Below are 19,288 nucleotides of genomic sequence, written 5' to 3' on the forward strand. Positions count from 1 at the left end.
AAAGTCCCGAGGAGCGAACCGCTGGGTTACCGCTGAGGTAGCTAAGTGTCCTCAGGATTAGAGTCGCGACTCTTGCTAAATAACCACGAAGGTTGTGTCCATGGTTATTGCACAACCCCGGTAATATAGTGAGTAAACAACGCAGAATGGCACTTTTTCCTTCCATCAGGGAGGTGCTAGAGCAGGAGAGACAACTACTGCTCTCCTTTGAAGTCATGCGCGGCACCGCCGAGAAGTTATGCGTTCAACTACAGGTGTTACCCATGTGCTTTGACAAAAGAGAGCATCAATAATCTAGTCCATGGGCCAGGCCAGATATTGGTACCATCTGAGGTGGCAAAACCTTTTTGGTGTCAGTTTGTTCGTCGGGCATAGATATTCTTATCAAGCTCTGATAGCATTTCCAAATGAGTAGCTTAGTCATAATAAATGAATTTTAAACCAATTTGGTATCGTTGTTATATCCCTGTACTTCTGAATCGAGACCAACCGCTATACAAAGAAGAGCACTGTCTTCTGTATGTTCACAGGTGTTCTCTTGTAAACGCGGTGCGCTTAGTCTTTATTCAAGGCAGCGAACGGAATATCCAAGGGTTATGTCCACAGCGCTTAGTCTAATATTCAAGACGGCGAAGGGAATATCCAAAAGCTTATAATACAGTGTATATCCCTTTATCTAAAAACAACAACAACAAAAAAGCAATTTCTCGTGAATTTTAGCGTATTTTTCAATCATCTATCATTTTCCGGTGAAACACTACAGTGAAAACGCTAATACCACGCCAACGTCGCTTTATTTCCATCCAACAATGAAAGATTATGCAAAAACAATGTACCGGTACACTACAATACATTATAATTAATAATGTTGTAAATGAACAGAGTGATTTTTGTTTAAAACTGATGTGTTTGTTGCGAGGGTGGTATAAAAACAGTATAGATAATCCCATTTATTAGGAACTTTCGGTATGATAACGGTACATTGTTCTAGATAAAGACTAAGCGCACCGCGTGACAGCTGTGGACATCATAACCCTTTGGATATTCCCTTCGCTGCCTTGAATAAAGACTAAGCGCACCGCGTTTACAACAGAACACCTGTAGACACGCAGAAGGCAGTGCTCGTATTTGTATAGCGGTTAGTTTTGATTCAGAAGTATAGGGATATAAAAACGAGACCAAATTGGTTAAAAATTCATTTATTATGACTAAGCTACTCATTTGGAAATGCTATCATAGCTTGATAAGCGTATCTATGTCCGACAAACAAAATGACACCAAAAAGGTTTTGCCACCTCGGGTGGTACCAACAACCCAACTTTCGGGTCTTGGCCCATGGACTAATCGGGACTAGCGCTCTCACATCTAGAAATATTTGCTCCTACTGCAGTTCGATCTCTCTTTCAATGTGATGGCAACAATGACTTGTGTACCTTGAATTGGAGCAGCGAATCAAAATGCAGTGTAAAACTCACAATTGTAACAGCAAATAGTTTAAAAACACGCTGGAACACGCTTTAACGGAGTACTTTATTTGAAAGATCAAAATATCCCTTATTAAAAGATAGAAAATTAACATGCGGAAATGTGCGCATTACAGAAAAAATAGGTTTTTAAGAGGGCCTAATTTTCATTTCCTTTCGATTTGCGAATTACGAAGAAACTAGAAATACATGTTAATAATATTGAATTCTTTCCTAAACTATTCTAAATCAATTTTAGTATTTCATATAAAATTTTGCGGTGAAATAAAGCTTGTAATTCAACGAAAGGTGAAATGCGTTCTTCGTCTCCGAACTTCGTCTTGCAACTACACACAGTCATGCTAGAGCGGTGCCGAGCATTACTTCAAAGCGTAATGGAATGCTAGACATGCCGTTGTAACGCCTTGAACCCAAACATATGTTTGCATGAATTACGAAGAGTTGCCACTCCATCTCTGTAACACCTCCCTGGTTTGATTAAGAAGATGAGAAAAGGTGAGCTCTGACTGTAGGCTTAAAAATCCAGGGTAAGGTGGAGCGAACATGTGAAATGTGGAATGCTAAAAACTCGCCGCGATGTTAAAATGGAGCGCGAGGAGTGTTAAGTCGAGGTAAAACATGTCAACCTCGCGCGTAAACAAAGGAACAGGAGTTTAGTAAAACAAAGAAAATCCTGCTTTGTAAAGCGAAAGGAACTAGGTCGTCTGCTGACGCTCACAGTTGTAGCAGTCCGATGAAAATATATGACTATACATTTGTAAATGTGAGGTTAATTATCGAGCTGATCGTGATACACGTACTTAGAAAATGTGCCACGTAACTACTGCATGATCTGATGATAATTATGGCGACCGGCTCTCGTCCGCCACCAAAATATAATCATGCATTCAGCATATACACGTGAGCGCTGAGGACACGGCAGTTAATGATGGACTTTCTTCTAAGGTGGATCAATCTATGCCTATAGTACTAGGTATTACAAAAAATCCCACTTTTGATCCTTAATAGTTCAAAAACTATACATCAGATAACACTGTCATTGATATGAGTAATAGCTGAATAGTGTACAATTTAGTTGGGGGTTATTTAAATATGAGAGCCTGAATCATTTCCTTTAAATTCATGATTACTTTTAAAGTTAAGTTCCAGATTTTGGTCAAATTTGAACACTCTGTACAAAATTGAACTTTATACGCAAGAACCAATGATGTGTATTTGAGTGTGTGCATACAATGACCCTGAACAATTGACATGGATACCACGAATACATCCTTTTCAGAGCTCGGCTGACTAGGCTTCTGGACTCTTGCTCAAAGACACATGAATGCTTTATTAATAATTCATGATGGATTGTCCAGGGCACTGCTAGTCTGAATTCATTGTAAAGGGTAAATTGCATGTATAAAAAAATAAAGACATGTTTTCATGTGCTTGCATACACTACATTTCAGGATGAATAAAGACTGGATGTGATGGTGGAATTTTTCATGTCATGAATAGGTAATAGAGCATCCCAATCGTGGTCATTGTTCAGGACCATTGTCAGGGTGTTAGCCACACACTGTCATACACACCAATTGACCCCTGCGCAAAATTAAGATTTTGTACAGAGGGTTGAAAACACAGCAAAATGTCAAACCTAACTTCAAAATAAATCTTGAATTTAATGAAACTAGTTTATGCTAACATTCTTAAATTACCTCCAACGAAATTGTACACTATTCAGCTATTGCTCATATCAGTGTTATCTGATGTATCGTTTTTGAACTAGTTAGGATCAAAAGTGGGAAATGTTTTTTTTTTTGTAACACCTAGTATATTTAGTCAGTCTTGAACGGAAATGGATATTGACATTAATATTTTTATCATTTTTTGAAAATAGGGCCTATTACCCATGTCAGGTTGAACAACAACAACAAGAAACCCAAATAGAATGAAAAAGGATGTAGAATGAAGCAGAATTTAATGAATCTCTCGTCTTCCACCATTCTCAATGACTGCAACTGAACTGAGATATTCAGTGTTTAAGATTAAAATTCAAATTCAAATATTTTATCACCCATATCACATTTTGTTGATACAAGTTCAAGATGCCGAAGAAAATATTGAAAAAGTATTCGTCCCTCATTTCATTATTAAATCAAGAAGAAAAAATATAATTTAATATGCTAGCAACATTTCATTATATAATGTTGACAACACGACGGAATTTCAGTACATCTCCCTTGTAAATGAGAATTCTTCTTCTAACATATGAATAAGAAATAAACAACGAAATAGCTATTTCTATCTTCTTGACTTGATAATGAGTCTTTCACAATCCATTGAACTGGTTAATGTGCCTTTCATAAACGTCCTTAGCAAATAACAAATCTATCCAAATGAAGAAATAATAAAAACAAAAACAAATCCGACAGCAATATCAAGATTACATCATAATATTATATATATATATATATATATATATATATATATATTTATTTATTTATTTATATTTATATATCAGGCAAATAAGTTTATGGAGCACTAAATTAGTTTTGCATAAACAATAAAAATGAAAGTATGTGCCTGACGTCTTTAAACGGAGGTTACATCACAGAAACTCAACCAGAGCGTATTCAAAGTTCTTCATTAAAGAAAATTACGGTTGGATTATCATATGTAACCCTGCATCACAAAACCACAAAAAGTGGCCAGACATGGATTTTTAGTTAAAGGCAGATTCTAAAAGACCAGATTCTAAGCTTTAAAATAATGCATAACTCAATTTAAATTGACTCCTCTAACCTACGTAAATACTGGAAAGTAGGCACACACTCTGAAAAAGTGTGAACTGAGAAAAGAGGCTCTGAAATACAGTGTCTATTCAAGCGCTTAATCTTTACAAAGCCGTGCTGGCTGTGCGATGAATGGGACAAAAAACAGGATGTTAACAACCAGATCAACAACAATGATGGAATTATCAAATTAAGCTGAAATTACGCATGCTCTATTGACATATTCTGTCCATAATAAATGCAAACTTTCAAAGCAGTAGCGTTATCCTTTCAAAAGTTATTTGACTTGAAAATGAAGAGTATGCAAAGGATTTCAAGAAATGAAAGGGGGCCTCTAAAACATATCTGATCATTCTACTTTCCCCTCAAAAAGAGTTGTAGAAAAACTGCTCAAAACACACTTTCCCACTCATGTCATGATTCCAAATTTAATAATAATGTAGAAGGATAGCGCTTTCAGAAAATATGAAAAATTCAAGATTGACTCGGTTGACCAATTTCACCTTTTTTGAGTCCTCGTGTAAAATCAAGGAGTGCGACTTTTTGTTCGTTTTGTGATGCATGGTCACATAATATGCAACCACAAAAATAAGAGCGTTGGTATCAGACAGTCGGCAGATTACTTGTTTATGCAGTAAACGAAATGCAATAATAAACAGCTGGTAGGATGGCAAAATAAATTCCCATTTTTCAACTCTTTATCATTCTGGCCAGAGAGGGCAGCAACTATTAATTTCAACTTCATTTCTACAGACACCGATCGGCTATCATAATCATGTAATATACATACGTAATGCTATAACTTTATATACAGCTGTATGTATATATATATATATATATATATATATACATATATATATATGTATGTATACATATATATATATATGTATGTATACATATCGTCGACGACCATCCGAACCGTCGTATATGTCAAAATTCGGTAAATTTTTCGAATTTCAGATTTTGCCGTTTTAAGAAAGCCCAGCACACACTCTTTCTACTCACAAAATTTTGGAACCGGATTTTGTGTTTTTAACAGAGAAATTTGATATACGTCATTTTGCCTGAACGCGAATTGGCTGAAGGCGTTCATCCGAACCGACGTATCGCTATACGTCGGTCCGGGTGGACGCGAAACTTCGAGTCGCGTTCAGAGAAGGTGTCGTATCGCCCCGGATGCGTGTTTTTTTTAGACGGCACAGATTGGGGAAACTAAAAATCTATCGGGAAAGGTGTGACACGGCCTTTACCGAATTAGTCAAGGCGCTAATTCCTGTAAAGGGCTTAATTAAGGAGTTCGTTCAATCCATCCCGCAGAAAGGTTTGACCAGACAGGGTGGTAGATGGGACCTCCATGAACATCCCCATGTAGTATGTGCTTCCAAATTGTGGTATCAGTAGTATCAGAATGTTAGAGGCCACTTTTCATCATTATTTGTTGGAACAAACGTAAAAGAGTCTGCGCGCGCGAAGACTACTACACGCACCACTAGCTCTGCTACAGGCGCCCCTGGCACTGGCGCGCCAGTGCCAGTGGTGCGTTGCGTATAGTAGTCTTAGCACACGCAGACTTTTTCTTCGACAAACAAGGGTTTTTGCCTGCAAACTAACTTTTCACGCCAAACTGGGGTCGGTGTAGTGTAGTTTGTAGTCGTTTTTATTTTGTCTTTATTTCTCCAAGTTGCAGCAAGACGAGTGAGAGCGCACACCCAGTGATTGCGACGCCCGAACCGTTTTTTGCCGCAATCACTGGGTATGTGCCCTCACTCGGCTTAGCGTAATACAGCGGGCTTCTGCACAATACACAAGCTGCAACTCAGAGAAATAGAGACGAAATAAAAACGGCTAGAAATTAGACTAGGGTCGGTGACGCTTGTCGCTATTGGGGAACTGAAAATGACAAAATTATCACAGTTTTTGCATTTATTTCACCGAAAATTCATCAAAACTCCATAAAACTATATATGTACATGTTGCTAGAGATGTCAGCAATACAGTGGGAAACATTGTAAGGTATAAAATTGTGCATGGTTACCATGGTAACTGGATGCCTACAGGTGATTGGTAACCCCCCCCCCAAAAAAAAAAAAATGCCTCCTACTGCTGCAAACTGATATTTTTTTTTACTTTATAGATGCAATTAAAAAAAAAACATTTTTATTGATCATCGTAAGAAAAGGTTTGTCCTGTTACCATGGCAACCAGTATTATCCAATCAGGATTCAGCTGTCAATAACTTAAAAACTAAAGCCCATAATTTCAAAAAGCTCAATAAGCATGTCCTTCCTTCTGCATAAGTGTACCACAAAAGTATGTGAAGAATATATTGAAACATTCTCAAGTTACAGCAAAATTTGTAAACAAAGGCATGATAAACGGCCATTGAAAGAAAGATATCATTTTTGAATAGTAAAATGCATGAAAAAGTTGCATCCGTCGTACTTTCAACACAAATTTGACTTCAAAGTATAGGCAAATGTAGTTTTTAGTTATGTACGGACACAAATTTCCCTTAAAAATATAGGTGAATACAGAAAGCAAAGCCAATTATATTCTAATGTTAGCTCTTTTGAGTATTTACAGAGCGATGATTATTCGAATCAATCCTGGAAAAGAGCAGAGGAAAACAATTGATTGTTCATGTTTATTCAAGAATGCAGATATATTCCTTTCTAAAGAAGGAATAAGCACGCACGCTGTATTATCCATCAAAGAATTAAGCATACTTTTGTGTTCGTTAGCTATTGTAAAAAAAAAATAATAGACTGAAATGAAAAATCATGATATGTAAATTTGTATTAAAACGTGCAGTAAGGAATTCATGCTAGGGAGAGAATGAGGGAAAAATCTTGGGCGTCCTTTCCCTTTTATCCAGGCTAATTTTATAGTGTTGAGATAAGTACTTTAAGATCCGATATACAATGGGTGATGTGCACGAAAGGCAAAAGAAACAAACCTGTCTAGATTCCAGATATTTTTTTTTTTTTTTGGGGGGGGGGGGGGGGTTACCAATCCCCTGTAGGCATCCGGTTACCATGGTAACCATGCACAATATTATACCTTACTATGTATCCCATTGTATTGCTGACATCTCTAGCAACATGTACATAATTATGGCGTTTTGATGAATTCTTCATGAAATAAATGCAAAAACTGTGATAATTTTGTCATTTTCAGTGCCCCAATAGCGACAAGCGTCACCGACCCTAGTCTAGTTTCTAGCCGTTTTTATTTCGTCTTTATTTCTCTGAGTTGCAGCTTGTGTATTGTGCAGAAGCCCGCTGTATTACGCTAAGCCGAGTGAGGGCGCATACCCAGTGATTGCGACAAAAAACGGTTCCGGCGTCGCAATCACTGGGTATGCGCTCTCACTCGGCTTGCTGCAACTCGGAGAAATAAAGACGAAATAAAAACGGCTAGAAACTACACTACACCGACCCCAGCTTGGCATGAAAAGTTAGTTTGCAGTCAAAAACCCTTGTTTGTCGAAGAACAAGTCTGCGTGCGCTAAGACTACTACATGCACCACTGGCACTGGCGCCTGTAGAAGTGCTAGTGGTGCGTGTAGTAGTCTTAGCGCGCGCAGACTCTTTTTCAAAGAATAAGGTCTTGTCGCAACTAAAGTGGCCTGTAAAATTTTATTGATACCACAATTTGCAATCACATACTACCTAGGGGTGTTCCAGAGGGTCCAACCGACCACCCCATGCAGTCAAACCTTTTCTGCTTGGTGGGTTGAACGAAGTCATTTTTTCTGGGTCCCTGCGCCTTGACTAAATGACTTTCTTCTGCTCACGCGCTAAGTGGAACTGCGAACTGGCTTATAGTATAAGCTAGTTCGGAATTAGCTCATGGGCGCATTGATACGAATGTCCTTTCTCTTTTCTCAGTCGGTTAAGGGCACTTCACTCGTTTTAGAGCGACATAATGCATAAGCTTTACATAACAATTTATGGGATTCACAATCCTGTTCGAACAAAGAATAGAGTTGCGTAGACCAGATGAGCAAAACGATCCGTCAATCTATTTACACTTGGGAAAGCATCCATTTCATTATTTTGCATTGAATGTATTGACAATCTCTTTCTATTGATATTGCCAAATACCACTTTTGCTGTCAGGTGGATGTGCTGGCAATCAGCATTTATAAGTATCTCATGAATAATCATTACATTACAGATGCTTATCCCAGTGAATTTAAAAACCATTATGCCTGTTGGTCCGAATAACCTTGTTTCTGCTCATGCGCAAAGTGGAACTACGAACTGGCTTATTGGTTGAGATGAGGATTCAGCCTTTAACTTTTTTGCAAGATACTTAGGAACCACTTTATAAATGATGTTAAAGAGTGTACAATCTTAAAGGACAAGTCCACCTTCATATACATGTGGATTGAGTGAATGCAGCAATATTAGTAGAACACATCAGTGAAAGTTTGGGGGAAAATTGGACAATGCGTTCAAAAGTTATGAATTTTTAAAGTATCTGCGTAGTCACTGCTGAATGAAAAGACTACTACAGTGTATGATGTCATATGCGTAGAACCATATAAAGAAAATAAAAAGAGAATTTCACAAAACTTTACTTTTTGAATAAAGTGCACATTTCTTCGACTTGTTATCAAAATTTCGTTGTCACGAAGTAAAGATTCAGGTCCTAAATTTGTTATTCAAAGTCTACAATGCAAAATTTGCTTATAACGAAAATGGTCACAGCTAAATATGACAAAGAATTAACATGGAAAAACAAAATAAATGTGCTCCCTTATAGAAATACGAAGTTTAGCTGGGGAGGGCAAACGAATACGTTAGGAAGAAATCCCTCTGCATTTGCTCCTTGTGTTACACACTGTTACCGAGGAGAATTTGTGTTAATATATATTAGTCCGAAATGATATTAGGTTCGATACTGCGAAGTTTCGTCATAACAAGACACAATAAGTCCATATAACTTGGATGGATGTTTGTGACTTCGATATTATACAATATGGTTTGTTATAACAAACATTTCGTAGCGCGTCATTTCGGAGGCTCGTTATTCATACAGTTTGTCAATCCGAAAATTGATAGAGTTCGTATAATCATGAAGCTGTTTTATTCGTTAAATGATAGGAATCTCCGAAGGTTAATCGAAAAGTTTATTAATTGGAACATGAAAAATCAGGTTCGCTTATCCAAATGTGGAGAAATAAGTTAACAACCAAATCCTCCAAATTTCAAAACCTCATGATAACCGTTTTCACCTAAACGAATATCAGGCCCATTCCACTTTTAGAAGAACGGACCTAAAAATAATGAACCTTGATATTTAATTTTCGGACTAATAAACTTTCGGAATAAGAACATTTTTAATAAGAAACCTCCTGAATTAACTACGATTTTTTTTTTCATTTTCGGAATAACAAACCTTTGACATTCGGAGTAACGAATCTTTGGAAGAGCGAAGATGGTGTCCCACTCGAAAACGTTTTAATCATCACGGACGTTCTGTTTTTCTCGGAGGTTCGATTAAAAATATAATTTCGGTTCCTATTTGACAAAGGATGGACAGAAACTCAAAACAAACATATTATCGTGTGGCTAGATCTTAGTTGATTACGACTCAGAACAATATCGCCAAGAACGTTTAATGGGCTACGATCTTTATTAGAAGAAATAGCGGAAGCACGTCCGTGACGAACACTGAGTATAATTTTGCATAAAAGAATGTTACGTTCCATGTACAGGCAGCAGACGTACAATTTTTGCAGGATATGTTCATTACGTGGAACACCAAATTTTCGTATATATGACAGTTGGGACAACAAATTAGAATTTGCAGCAGCGATAGTAATAAAAGCATCCCGGACGTTCGTCTGTTTAGGGCTTTGATATTTCAATTGTTCTCTGTAATTTTATACGTGCTCATAAAGTTCTTATAATTTTGTGGTACGTTCCCATGATATGTCAGATCCAGAACATGGTTAGATATTAGATGTTACGTACCATAAAAAAGGCACATCATTAGTTTCAAAAACAAAAATTATTGTGAAAATAGCGTTTTTACCGTATTTTTGCGCTTTAAGTCCTTGTCAAATGAAAAATATCAGTCAAAAGTCAACCAAACCATACATTTCCTGAAAGGAAATTTACCAATCTTTGAGATGACACGAAAAAATCTGGTTTCTTAGATCATCCTGGCGTGTTCGAAGGGAAACAATGTCATAAGGTGCGAAAATTGGCAATTGTACATTGTTCAAAATTCTCACCCATATATATTTACATATGAGTAACAGCTGAATAGTGTACAACTTTGTAGTTGGAGGTGATATGAACCTATAGATCAGTTTAATGAAATTCATGATTAATTTCAAAGTTAGGTTCCAGATTTTAATCAAATCTTAACCCTCTGTACAAAACCTGAACTTTACACAGGAACTTATGGTGTGTATAATGAGTGCGTACTTACAATGACCCTGAACAATGGACCTTGATACCACCTGTTCGGAGCTCTGCTCCAAGGCACATGAATATTTTGTTGATCATTCATGATGGATTGCCTGGGCACTGTTAGTCTGAATTCCTATAGCAATTAAAGGGTGAAATGCATGCACATGAAAAAAAGTAAACACATGTTTCGACGTCCTTGCATACACCACACTTCAGAATGAACAAAGACTAACTGTGATAGAGGAATTTCTCATGAATAAACAATGAGCATTCAAAACTTGGGCATTGCCCAGGACCACTGTCTGGGTGTCAACTACACACTCCCATACACACCAACTGACTTCTGTGCAAAGTTAAAGTTTGTACAGAAGGTTGAAAATAGAGCAAAATCTGAAACCTAACTGAAAAGTTAATGGTTAATTTAATGAGACTGAATTATGCTGCCATTTTGAAATTGCCTTCAACAAAATTGTACACTATTCAACTATTGCTCATATCAATGCCAGTGTTATCTGATATATAGTTTTTGAAATATTAAGGATAAAAATTGGGAATTTTTTTGAAACACTACATAGTATAATAGGTGAGAATCATCGTTGCTTGCATTACTGTAATTTTATGAATGATATACACAGACACGAGAAACACACTGCACTGTATGTGCAGCGCAGATGTTCGGGGATTCCCCACCTGGATCGACAAACTGAAGACTGCTGAATGCCTACATACCACTCCTTGGAATTCCCCAACCTCGCGACTAACTATCCAACCGGTACCTCTGTCTCCTAATCGCAATAGCATTGCGAGACATTTTAGTACACGGACTGGGTTTGACAGCTATCACCAGTTGGACCACTTTGTACTCTGGCAAAGCACGACTAAGTACAAGGTGAGTATACGTTCTATACGTATTATTCTTGATTCTACCTCTGACAATGTTTCAGTGATGTATATAGGGATCATTCTGCAGTTTCGCCACTACACTCGTGCGTGCACAATAACAAAAGCTCAATTATTAAACGGCTTGGTATACATCACTGTAAACGACAAGCTGTTTGCACATATTGATATGATTAAGCCAGTTCGCAGGGCTGCCAACATTGGAGACTACTTGAGAGTGAGACTCCCATATGCCAATGCTATAATTTCGGAGTCAAAATGAGTGAGATCAACAGAAATGCATGCAAATGAAATGGTAATCATGTAGAAATGCACACCTACCGTTCGCTTCGCCCTTTGTCAATCAAATTTTGTGCAGCTATTGGAGATGCTAAATTGAACCATATCAGAGAGTTTTCATGGAATTAGAAAGCCGAACAGGTAAGAAAAATGAGAAATCGGAGTTGAAAAGTACGTCGGTCGCGAACATAGTCTCCGACGTAAGTAGTGCACCGCCGATTCGCAGAGAACGATGTCAACGATTATAATCGATTCTGGTAGTCTCTAATTAGCCGCTTACTAACAATATCGAACTTGACTTGTGCAAAACGTGTAGCCCCTACTTTCTTTTTCGTATTTTTTTTTCTTATTGTTAGTTCACCTGAGTCGAAGGCTCAAGTGAGCTATTGTGATAGTTCTTTGTTTCCATTGCCTCTATCATGATTATCACTATTCAAATTATTGATACCATTATTCATACCAGGATTAAGACATCGGTCCTTTCCTTAAAAATTGTGGCAAGTATTGATTTTATCATGACAAAAGTTGATAATAATAATATAATTTGAATATAGTGTCGAAGAGAATGGAATGAGGTTGAAGGAAAAGTGGAAGAAAATGGTGAATTAGGCTATATTAGGAGGGAGAGAGAAAGAGAGAGAAAAGAAGATGAGAAGGAAGTTGAATTCAAAGGAGATTTGTTTCTAGTAATCTACATAATCTATAGGCCAAATTTAATAAATTAATGAGAATAGTATTACAAAAAGCGTATGTTATACAATCATGTATTTAATAAAATTGTGGACTTCTCATAAAGTGCTCATTTTACTTAAAAAGAAAAAGAATATTGAAATTGAAATGGTAATAATTCGTATACCTTTGATTGATAGTTCAACTTGTAGTAGAAAGTAATTGTTTTAATGACAGTATTTATTTTTCCATTTCATTTTCTTTTAATTATGTATACATCGCAAAAACTGCAACCCCAGTATTTGCTTTTGTTTTGTATCAAAAATCCATTTTATTGTGCAATATTCATGATGGATATTTGAATTCCCATTTTTTCATATATCTTTTACTGTTTTGTACACATATTATCCATCCATCATTTAGTCAGCACAAAATGTTGACAGATATACAGTCACACGCAGGAAAAAATGAACTAAAACGATAAAAAACAGACGCATCAAGATCACTTTCTTTCTTCCACATCTTACTGTCGAGCCGACGTAATTATTTTGGTTAAACACCAAGCAAGCGGCTGTATCACAGACTACAAGGATCGATTATCATCGTTATATCGCTCTTCCACATAATCGATCATCCATCATGCTACGCTGACACGGCCGTCGATCGGCGTACTTTTGAGTCAAAATTAGCTACTTTTCTTCTGCAATTGACTATGAAATTTCATGAAACCGTCAGATATGGTCCATCTTGACATTTCTGATAGCCACAAGAAGTTTTCATTGACAAATTAAGGAAGGAAATGGTAGGTGTGCATGGTGTGCATTTCTACACGATTACCAATGAGATAAAGTTTTAGAGTGACAAAGGACCAAAATGATTGAGTCTCACTCTCAATGACTGAGAGTTGGCAGCCCTGAGTTCGTAATTAGCTCATGTACACAAAAGGCGTTTTCACATAAGCCCGATGTTTCGAAATAGCGCGCTATTTTCTGACTTGGGAAATTGGAAAATATCTCGAGCTTGGATTTTTATCGGGCTGATGTGAAAACGCCTATTGGTACAAATGACCTTTCTTTTTCCTCAGTTGGTTAGGCACTTCACTTGTTATCAAAGTGGCATAATACATAAGCTTGCCCACCGTAATTAACAATTTATGGAATTCGTGTTCAAACAAAGACTGAATTAACGTTTAGACCAGGTGACTAGAATGTCCCTTCAGTTGACATTTTAGCAGGTATTCATTTCATTGTTTTGTATTTAATACAGCAACAGCCCATTTCTTTTGATATTGCCAAATACCAGGCTTCCTGTCGGGTGGATGCGCTGGCAAGCACCATTTAGGTAAGGATCACATGAATAATCATCCCGTCACAGATGCTTAACTCCGACCCCGTTGACAGTGCGAGGCTCGGCCGCGGCCGAGCCCTCCTTCATTTCAGTGTAAACGCGCAAAAGGCCAAATGCGAGGCCAAAATTGGCCGCGCATTTGGCCACGCTCTGGATAGTCCATGGGCCAGGCCAGATATTGGTACCACCTGAGGTGGCAAAACCTTTTCAGTGTCATTTTGTTTATCGGGCATAGATATGCTTATCAAGCTATGATAGCATTTCTAAATGAGTAGCTTAGTCATAATAAATGAATTTTGAACCAATTTGGTCTCGTTGTTATATCCCTATACTTCTGAATCGAAACTAACCGCTATACAAAGTAGAGCACTGTCTTCTGTCTGTTCACAGGTGTTCTGTTGTAAACGCGGTGCGCTAAGTCTTTATTCAAGACGGCGAAGGGAATATCCAAAGCTTATGATACAGTGTATATCCTTTTATTTAAAAACAACAACAACAACAAAGCAATCCCTCGTGAATTTTACCGTATTTTTCAATTATTTATCATTTTCCGGCGAAAACGCTCGGTGAAAACGCTAACACCACGCCAATGTCGCTTTTTTTCAATCCAACAATAAAAGATAATGCAAAAATAATGCACCGGTACACTACAATACATTATAATGAATAATATTGTAAATATACAGAGTGATTTTTGTTTAAAACTGATGTATTTGTTGAGAGGGTAGTATAAAAACAGTATAGATAATCCCTTTTTTGAGGAACTTTAGGTATGATAACGGTACATGGGTTTAGATAAAGACTAAGCGCACCGCGTGACAGCTGTGGACATCATAACCCTTTTAGTCCATGGGCCAGGCCAGATATTGGTACCATCTGAGGTGGCAAAACCTTTTTGGTGTCATTTTGTTTGTCGGGCATAGATATGCTTATCAAGCTATGATAGCATTTCCAAATGAGTAGCTTAGTCATAGTAAATGAATTTTTAACCAATTTGGTCTCGTTGTTATATCCCTACACTTCTGAATCGAAACTAACCGCTATACAAAGAAGAGCACTGTCTTCTGTATGTTCCATAGAGCTGTAAAATGCAGCTCTATGGTATGTTCACAGGTGTTCTGTTGTAAGCGCGGTGCGCTTAGTCTTTATTCAAGGCAGCGAAGGGAATATCCAAAGATTATGATGTCCACAGCGCTTAGTCTTTATTCTAGACGGCGAAGGGAATATCCAAAGCGTATGATACAGTGTATATCCTTTTATCAAAAAACAACAACAACAACAAGTACAAAAGCAATTCCTCGTGAATTTTATCGTATCTTTCAATTATCTATCATTTTCCGGCGAAAAAGCTATACGGTGAAAACGCTGATACCACGCCAATGTCGCTTTATTTCCCTCCAACAATACATTCCTTTCCCTCCAACTACGATACATTATAATGAATGATATTGTAAATGAACAGAGTGATTTTTGTTTAAAACTGATGTATTTGTTGATAGGGTAGTATAAAAACAGTATAGATAATCCCTTTTAAGAGGAACTTTAGATATGATAACGGTACATTGGTCTAGATAAAGACTAAGCGCACCGTGTGACAGCTGTGGACATCATAACCCTTTGGATATTCCCTTCGCTGCCTTGAATAAAGACTAAGCGCACCGCGTTTACAACAGAACACCTGTGGACATACAGAAGGCAGTGCTCTTCTTTGTATAGTGGTTTAGTTTCGATTCAGAAGTATAGGGATATAAAAACGAGACCAAATTGGTTAAAAATTCATTTATTATAACTAAGCTACTCATTTGGAAATGCTATCATAGCTTGATAAGCATATCTATGCCCGACAAACAAACTGACACCAAAAAGGTTGTGCCACCTCAGATGGTACCAACAACCCATTTTTCGGGTCTTGGCCCATGGACTATTTGGATATTCCCTTCGCTGCCTTGAATAAAGACTTAGCGCACCGCGTTTACAACAGAACACCTGTGGACATATCAAAGTCACTGGGGAAAATCTCTTTGGGACATACGGAAGACAGTGCTCTTCTTTGTGAAGCGGTTAGTTTCGATTCAGAAGTATAGGGATATAAAAACGAGACCAAATTGGTTAAAAAATCATTTATTATGACTAAGCTACTCATTTGGAAATGCTATCATAGCTTGATAAGCATATCTATGCCCGACAAACAAAATCACACCAAAAAGGTTTTGCCACCTCAGGTGGTACCAACAACCCATTTTTCGGGTCTTGGCCCATGGACTAGGAGGTGGTCTCGGCCGCGGCCGCGGCCTCTTCTTGGTGTAAACGCAAACTGGGCTAAACGCGCGGCCTATTTCAGTCTGGCTTCCAGACCCTCTGCCCGCACTATTTCGCTATTCACGATATTAACCCCCTCAACGTCGAAAACTAGTATAGTCTAAGGTGGTTTTGTCCTGCAAAGGATTTTTCCTTCGGCAAAGGCCTTTGCCCGAACGGCGACTTCGTCGCCACGGAATCCAGTTGGCAAAGGGTCTGAAAACCATGTTATACCAATTGCGTTTGTTCACAAGCAGAGTGCCACTACGACAAAATTGAAAGGTTTGAATTAAAAGCGGGCTGAGCCCGGCAGTATAAACGGACAAAATTGCGGGGCTCGGCCCCGCAATTGAGGTTGGGCTCGGCCGCGGCTCGGCCCAGCCCCGCACTGTAAACGGGGTCTAGGTGAATTAACACACCAATGTGCCCTGTTTGTACAAATGACCTTTTTCTGCTCATGCGCAGAGTGGAATTACGAACTGGTCTATACTGGATATCGGACTCTTACGTTGTAAAGACTGTTCTTCCTACACAATGATTGTAATCTTCAGAGATCCCATTTTGGTAATAAAATGCATAACATGTTACCGTATAGGCGTATAATCTACTTAAAATATGGAAATCAAAGGCGAGGATTTCGGGAATTTTCCACGCCATAAAGGATTACCTGTACTCACGTTATGTATAGATTGTGTACGTATAGTCACAATATTTTCAGTACATTCTAGAATAAGACCATGATTATTCATGTACTATGCTATAGTCATTGGGTTCCATCATAATCTAAGTTAAGTGCTCGTGGCGTATGTACATGGTGGTTACACAATAATCGCTCCGGTCTTATTTTCTCCAAGGACTTAGTGTTAGGGTTACGGTATTGGCAAGGTCTAAGATTTAGTTTGATGTGAGGATGAAGATAAGGATTAGGACTAGGGTTATGTTTGTGCTGGGTAGAATTCATATTTGGCATTATTAGCGTGCAGATATTTCATGCACGGAGGCAATTGTTGCAGGAGTAAGTGTTGTGGAACCGTGCATGGGATATAGTACTATTTCATTGATCACCTTTGTGTACTTGGTATAGATAAATTCCGACCAATTCCAGCTTTATACTATAGGTGGGCTAAATTCTGAAATGATGTTTGAATGCAGGCTGTCACAGTGGTGATTGAGGGCTTGATCTACAAGACTATTGTTACCCGAAGTTTTGATTGCGGACAGCGCTACTGATTAGTATAACCAAGGAGGTCCAATAGAATGGAGTCACAACTATCTTGTTTCCTTTGCTAGATGTTCGATGCCGCCGCTCAAAAATATTTGAAGCATGTGCCAAACAGGATCTGCCACGCAGATAGGAAGACAATTCACTCGTGTCTCATTTCATAATCGCCAGCCATTTTCAAAGGAAGACATGTCTTTGTGATGGTAATTACTTTTCGCTATCCCTTTTTATAAAAGGTAGGTGGTACAGACACGAGGATGCTCGAATAGAAATTGAGCAAAAAATGCTGAAATAAAGATGAAAATTATTCGACTGGGCATACCCGGGCACTAATCTGATATATCTATCAATAAAGAATTATACTTGAAGATTATTCCATATTAGTTTCATTTGTGGAAATTAAGCGGAAAAATGATAAAACCAGCTTTCCATGATGGTACAGTTTTAAACATTTCCCCATATACAGCTCGGATTTACACTTTTGCACAAATTTCTGTACGGGATTGACTTTTGTTTTACATGCTTTATCATTAAATGAAATTTCATTTCATTTGATAGACAAATAAGCAAAATATGGCCAACATTATGATAACGTTCAAAGTAAATCTTCAGATTGCTCAGCTAGACGGCGGTGTGGAACATCGATCATCAAAGGCACAAGTGCACCTGTGGAATTCTTTTGTACATCAATAGAAATCTGACAACTGTTTGGATAATTACAGCCAGTTGGAACTCCCCGTATAAAACCTCCTTGGTATAACACACTGCTATTGTAACCCGCTGTTGTCGTGGTTGTGTCTGTACAAACGCGTGTACAGTCGAATTGCAAATAATTCTGCTAAACTTTACAAAAAACTAGCCCTGTTCAATTGCTTAGACTTACAGTTGTTCAGTTGGAATATTTCTGAAGAATTTAAGACATTAGGGAAAGCTGCAAATTCACAAAGATATTGCTGGTTGTGTATATCTAATTTGTAGTTTCAGCGTAAAGATTATGTACAAGAATGTTGGTTTGTAGAATACAGATTTTTTATCATCATCATTATTATTGTTATCATTATTATTATCATCACTTTTTACCATTTCATCATCATCGTCGTCATTATTATAATGGCCATTATTCCAATCATATTTCTGTCATTACCAAATCTATTATCATTTTATTATTACTTGCAAAGCGTAACATGCAATGAAACATTATGATTTCTGTGGGAAATTTTGAAAGATTGATGACTTTATGACAGGAGGTGGTTGCCAGTTTTCTGAAATTTTGCGTCAGGAAATATGAAATCTTCAGTGTAGTTATGGCAAGGGACAATGCAGGGGCGTCACCAGCTTTTTTTCAAGGGGGGTGCGTTTTGACACTAAATGTTTACGAGATTTTTTGGACAGACATTTGGAATATAGGAAGCTCTCAATCCCTAGACTTTTACTGTTTGTTGAGGGAAACCAAGCGGGGAAGGGGCACCGGCGTAGCTAGGATTTCATCTTGGGGGGGTTAGTATGCGAGGGAGCGAGCAAGGGTGGGGGGAGGGTGTGGAAGTGCCGGAGGGGGTTGTACCCCCTATAAATGGATTATGGAATGACGGTGTGAAACGACAAATTACTGGCAGCGATATCAGGAGAATGGCATAACGACTACATGCGAGCGAGGGGAGCGAGCGCGCTTGAAAATTTTGACATTTTGCAGTCCAAAAACTGCCGTTTTATAGCCATATTTCATTGCTTTGTAAATTAAGGGGGGGGGGGGCGCACCGGGCGCAACTGCTGGCAATTACTGGCAGCAACATCAGGTGAATGGCATAATAATTAAATGCGAGCGAGCGAAGAGAGCGAGCTTGAAAATTTTGACATTTTACAGTCCAAAAACTGCCATTTGGAGCC

The 19,288-nt window shown here is 38.0% G+C and overlaps 1 protein-coding gene across 3 annotated transcripts in view; it reads left to right on the forward strand.

Annotated features, from left to right (window-relative positions):
• Positions 1–19,288, forward strand: part of LOC139734034 (uncharacterized) — a 95,871-nt gene that overhangs the window by 1,781 nt on the left and 74,802 nt on the right. For 2 of the 3 annotated variants that reach the window (XM_071644843.1, XM_071644842.1), the window contains exon 2: positions 11,325–11,578. The gene's annotated coding sequence lies outside the window, so the exon portion shown is untranslated. Of the gene's footprint in view, positions 1–11,324; positions 11,579–13,839; positions 13,879–19,288 lie in introns of all 3 variants that reach the window. The other variant, XM_071644841.1, reaches the window with a different exon arrangement.

This window comes from Diadema antillarum, unplaced genomic scaffold (assembly GCF_040938485.1).
Source record: "Diadema antillarum isolate AM-2024a unplaced genomic scaffold, OU_Dant_1.0 seq00000507_RagTag, whole genome shotgun sequence".
Classification (NCBI taxonomy): Eukaryota; Metazoa; Echinodermata; class Echinoidea; order Diadematoida; family Diadematidae; genus Diadema; species Diadema antillarum.